The sequence below is a fragment of the Bacillus rossius genome, chromosome 1, assembly GCF_032445375.1.
Source record: "Bacillus rossius redtenbacheri isolate Brsri chromosome 1, Brsri_v3, whole genome shotgun sequence".
Taxonomy (NCBI): domain Eukaryota; kingdom Metazoa; phylum Arthropoda; class Insecta; order Phasmatodea; family Bacillidae; genus Bacillus; species Bacillus rossius.
In genome coordinates this window covers 121,886,510-121,892,509 of record NC_086330.1, presented here as the reverse complement: position 1 = coordinate 121,892,509, position 6,000 = coordinate 121,886,510, and the positions used below count along the sequence as shown (strand labels likewise).

At 37.4% G+C, this 6,000-nt stretch overlaps 1 protein-coding gene across 3 annotated transcripts in view; it reads left to right on the top strand.

Annotated features, from left to right (window-relative positions):
* The first annotated feature begins 710 nt into the window (after positions 1-710).
* The window catches only part of LOC134544043 (aurora kinase B-like), a 37,206-nt gene continuing 31,916 nt past the window's right edge, over positions 711-6,000 (top strand). Inside the window, exon 1 of one of the 3 annotated variants that reach the window (XM_063388448.1) lies at positions 711-921. The gene's annotated coding sequence lies outside the window, so the exon portion shown is untranslated. Of the gene's footprint in view, positions 1,168-6,000 lie in introns of all 3 variants that reach the window. The other 2 variants (XM_063388447.1, XM_063388446.1) reach the window with 2 other exon arrangements.

Below are 6,000 nucleotides of genomic sequence, written 5' to 3'. Positions count from 1 at the left end.
GCCAAGGCATGATGCTTCGCGTGGTGCGGAGGGTTGAGAGGGGTAGCGACGATCCTTGCAATCCAGCCATGCGCGCGTGGCATGCCTTACATCAGTGGACTACACGTGACCCGACGGTTGACATTAGTGGCCATGCAGGGCCACCAGCCAGCTCCGAACCTCGCATTGTGGTCTTGTATCTCGCATTCATAACATTATTGTGCATGTGTTTTGTAGTGGCACTTTTAGTGTCCTGTGTTATATTAAATTGCCCCTGACCTGCAAGTTTTTGTTTACAACTTATCCACCTGCTCTCCTATTGCTTTTTCATACACACATGTGTGTGCGTCAAGTATGCTTAGGTGCGGGTCCACGAGCCCCCAACACATGGATGAACTAGAAGTACACTAAGTTTTCGCTGGAGAGTTCTTCGTGTTGGTGAGGTCCTCAGTCAATCCCACTAGGCCGGACGATTCTTTCCAACCTCAGAATTTGAGGCTGCTCTTTACACAGAACTGGCATGACAAGCAACCATCCAATCATCAGTAAAGCGACCAAGCGACGTCCACCACTTCTCCACCCCTCTTTTGGAGACGGGACTGCGACAAATGTTTGCACAAGTTGAATAGTAATTAGTTTTGTATTATTGTTTTTATTTTTTCTTTAAAAATAAGTTTTACTGATAATTTTTCCTTACATGTGTTACATGATAAATATTGTACATGGTCATTGAGATTGATTGTATAGTTTTTGGGTCTTGGTCTATACAATTTCATTGTCTATGAAATTCGGGGTTTGGGAAATTATTCATTTTCTAGAAAACAATAAAAGGTTGACGTTAAATACAGAACAACCAATGAACGTGCTTTAAAAATCAAGAAACCGCTGGCGCTTCGTAATTAATTTTAAATATTTAATTTTACAGATTTGCATGACGAACGTGTATGTAAGTTTCTGTGATAAAGTAATTAGTTGTTCTTTAAAATATGAATATTTTTTTTATTTTCATTTGTATAAAGTATTCTTATAACTGAAGGAAACAATTTTTTTATTTGGACTGTCATTCTTGTAACGGACGGATCAGCTGTAGTGAACTGTAGACAATCCACCTGTAAACGTTTTTAAATAATGTATAAGTTGATTGTTCCTACAGAAATTGAGTGCCTATTATAGAAAAAAAAAAAACAGGTAACCGTTGCATATGCGTGTTTATACGTATTTTTGTTTACTGTAACATTCGTATTGCAATTGAAAAGGTTAATATTACATTTTTTTTTCGCGTGTTTATTTCACATTAACATATTCATATAAATTTAAATAAACATACACTTCATTTCTAATTTATTAGCGTTAAATCCTGTAGAAAAATACTGTTGGGCATGTTAATTTCCTAAGATATTGTGATACTTTGGAGGTATGGGTGGTGGAATAGTCAGTTCATCGGCCTACATTAGAAGATGGAGGGTGAGTATGGAAGAGGAAAGGTCTGAAGAGTGTTAGTGATGTCAGGAGATCTGTAGGGGTATGTGTTGGGGCACAGTTTTTTCATGATACACGAACTAGAGGTGGGTTGTTACAGCAATTTTCGGTGTCTGTTCCAACCTGTTACTGATACAGTAATGTACTAGTTACAAGTAGCTGATATTTCTGTATCAGCTAGAGCAGTAGCTGTCCCAGGAAGCAACAAGGTATCAGCATTCTCTTTACAGGTTACACTTCCTCCGTGCCTTCATCACCAGCGTAAAAAGGTATTAGTTTTCTCTTTCCACGTTCTTCATAAAAAGGTATCAGTTTTCTCATTCTGCATTCTTCATAGTCGTAAAAAGGTATCAGTTTTCTCATTCTAAATTCTTCGTAGTCAAAAAAAGGTATCGGTGTTCTCTTTCCATGCCTTTCGTAATCGGAGTCTTCAATCTTTGCAAGGAGCATGCACTGCGCACTGAGGGTACTTTAATGAGAAGCCTAAGATGTACATCAAGTTCTGTCCCTGCCCGAACACGCCCGAATATTCACCTTCGGCCAACCTCGAAATTTGTTTTATTTTTGCACAGGAAAAATGAATTCAAGGTAAATATGTAGTTGGGTGGTATTTGCGAAAAAAAAATGTTAAAAATCCGAAAATACTTTAATTCTATGCTCTTTAACTTCCTCTTTTCAATAAAAGCGGCGGAGGTAATAAATTCCAAATACTTTAGGAGCTATTGAATTTTTTAATTTCATCATATGTAGTTGAGCGGTATTTGCGAAAAAAAAATGTTCAAAATCCGAAAATACCTTTATTAGATGCTCTTCAACTTCCTCTTTTCATTAAAAGCGGCGGAGATAAGAAATTCCAAATACTTTAGGAGATATCAAATTTTTAAATTTCATCACAATTATAGCAGTGCGTTCATGTGGCTTTCACCATTGTTTCTTGTTACGAGCATCTATTTTTTTATTGGATAATGATGTCACGTGATTGTTCGTGATAGGCCAGAATTCAAATTAACCAATACATGATTATTTACTTCATTTATTGTTTAAAACGGTGTTTAATTACCGCCTCCAACTTAAGCAAGTTTTTAACGTTTATAATTTTAAAGTCTTATTTTTTATTGTTGCGCAAGTAATAAGTAACTAAAAAATTTTACGTGAGTTGTTTCTGTTCATCCTTTGTCCCGGTTTGTTAGGTCAGGTCAGTTACATTATGAATACTTTAAAACTAAAGAACCATTGAAATAATTTCATATTATTTCTAATGTACGCTTAGTTTCAAAGTATTTATATTGTAACTGACCTGACCTAATCGACCATTTTCATTAATTAGGCATTCACAAACACACGGCAAAATAAAAAAAGCGACGGTCGAATGATAAACACAGGTGTTGTATGCAAAATAAGAACGGCGATATCTCCTAAAGTATTTGGAATTTCTTATCTCCGCCACTTTTAATGAAAAGAGGAAGTTGAAGAGCATCTAATAAAGGTATTTTCTGACTTTTAACATTTTTTTTCGCAAATACCGCTCAACTACATATTTACCGAATTCAAATATTAAAAGTGGTCGGTTAGGTTAGCTACATTAAAACAATATGGACGGTTAGTTAGGTTAGTATGGCTACATTAAAATAAACAGAGAAATATAAATATATATAAATAAACCCGAGGTTGGCCGAAGGTGAATATTCGGGCGTGTTCGGGCAGGGACAGAACTTGATGTACATCTTAGGCTTCCCCCTCCCCTACATTCTTTCCCTTCTTTGTCCCTTATTCATCGTGCTGCTCCCTCCCCTTTCGCAAGCTCCGCCCAAGTGACCGTCATCTGCAATCGGGTTCTGCGCACATTGGCCGTGGTGTTGTTCCAGGTGAATTCTAAACTGATACTAAAGTACTTGATTATTGAATAGTGTACTCGTTTGCAGTAATTGATACAGGTGTGTATCAGTTACAAAGTAGCAGATTGATACTGCAACCCACCTCTAACACGAACGATATAAAAGATGGAATGAAGGCCAGACAGAATGCTTGCAGACGATTGCGTGGTGTATGAGGTATTGGGGTAAAAGTTCTGTATCATGTATCAAAGTTCATCGCTTGATCCTGATGGCATTGTCCTGTACACATTGATCCTGTGATTCATAATGCTTGCTGTTTTAATTTTGTACATCAAATAATCCTAGACATAACAAAAACTTTCAATATAACAATGATGTTTGATATTAGAGTTTTTTTATGTCAAGGATCTTTCAACATACTACTGAATTAAAACAGCAAACATCATGTACCACTAAACCAATATCTTAAGCATCATGCCATTAGGAACAAGGGTTAAACTTGAATATGTGATATGGAATAATTACCGATAGTGGGGAAGGGATACAGGTAAAAAATCTGTATCGCATATCCAAGTTCATCATTTGATCCTATTGGCATGTTCCTGTGGTACATGATGCCTGCTGTTTTAATTTAGTACGTTAAAAGATCCTGGACCGAACAAAAACTTGATATATAACAATAAATTATGATCGTAAGTTGAACAAAAATGATGAAATTTCTTTATTGTGATATTAGAGATTTTATTTGGATCATGGATCATATATGAACAGGATCAAGGGATAAGCTTGGCGTGATAAGAAAGAATAACCGGGATAAACAAGCAAGGAGATCTGATCAGGCTAGAAAGATGGACAGAGAATACCTGGATGTGGTTATATTCACGAGGAAGAGAAAGGTAACTAGGGAAGTGTATAGCTGGGCAGGAGGTAGAGGAGGCAGAAGAGTATAAGCACCAGGGGGGAACTTGCTGAATAACCTGGGATGGGCAAACCAAGTTCAGAGGATGGTGACTAAGGGGAGGAGGGTATGGGAAACGGCACACTCCATGTTGGTCAAGTCAATGATCAAGTATGCGGCTGTGATCGGGGATCTCTACCTAGTGACTGAGTTAATGGAGCTGGAGAAGGTGCAGCATAGAGCAGTGTGTCGGTAGAGGAGAAGGGAATGGCAAGAGGGGGAAATACAAAGTTCATCTAAAATGATTAAGGAGTTGGAGGGGGAAGCATCACAGGGGTTGATTAGGCTGTTTAAGGTGATAAAGGGATAAGCAGGGGGCAGCTGGGTACTAGGCTGCACAGAGGTGGGTGTAGAGGGTGGAGAGATCACGTGAAGCTCCGGAGGGAATGGAGGCGAACAGAAAGAGGGAGGCATGCCTTCCTAGTGAGGACAGGGAGGGAGTGGAGGAAGGTATGCGGAGAGTGAAAGATGTAAGGGACGTGAATAGATGTTTATTGGGGAGAAGGGGGGGGGGGGGTAAGAAGAGGAGGAATCCTTGCCACTGTGATAGCCCTATTGCAAACGTAACAAATGAAATAAAGGAAGGTGATCTGGGTTTGACTTTGTGCATGGTCAAACCCAGTGGTGGCCCTAAACTTTGCAGGGCCCTGGACTATTTACTTTTGTGGGGATCTTATATTTTGTAGAGTGGATATACTAGGGGATCAAGTGGTATGAAATATTCTCCTGAAAAATTAAAAAAAAAAAAAAACTTTAAAACAAGGTTTTTAAGCCAATCTGTAACTTTAATCTCAAAAATGGTTTTTCTAAATTATTTGAAGTAACTTTGATACACGTGTTATCAGTAATAAAAGTGTTGGTGTGGGGCTCATATAGTTGTGGAGCCTTGGGCAGTAGCCCAGCTTGCCCAACCCAAGAGCCACGCCTGGTCAAACCCAAATTCTTGTAAGTGGAAAACGTGGCAGACATTGTCATGGACTGGTGGGTTTCTCTGGATCCTTTTTTTGCCTTCACGTTTGTTCCTTCAGTGTTTTATTCTTATCTCGTCACACCTTATTGTCTTGATGACTTACTTTTCAGCGGGTTGTTATTAACTTGTTTATACTGGACACTTGTACAAGTGTCAGATGCAGAAACAAAGCTACGAGATAAAATAGCGAATTAATAAAATGTAAGAAAATAGGGTAAAATACAAAATAAGTAAATAATACTAAAACAACCTTTGAGTGTATTACGTATATTATTCAGTTAGGATAAATTAAAAATTATGATCATAAATTTGAGTGTAAAAAAAGTTGGTATTTATTTTTATAAGTACTGTATATTCAATCTTGTATTTATTTTCATTACATTCAGGTTACATGAATAATTTTACTGGGTAAAGTTTATAGATAATGAAGAAAAAAAAGTTTTCAAGTATACAATTGTGCCTTTTGGAAATACAATTATTTCTATTTTCTTGTCCTGACTTTTATTTTTGTTTTTGAACTAATTTGACAGATTGTGAGTTGTCTTGAATAATTTTTTTTTTTTGCAGTGGTGTCATATTTCTCTGCTTATTTCTTTCAAAGCATCATGCTTCTTGCAACTGTCCCTTTATTCGGTATCATGAACATCCATAAAATTGGCCTCGCTTCATAATCCTTTACATCACTCCTTGGCCATCTGTTACTTCTCATTGCACTCACAAAAAATTCTCACAAATTACCTGACACCTAAAATGTTGATAGCCCTTGAACTGAAGCAAGT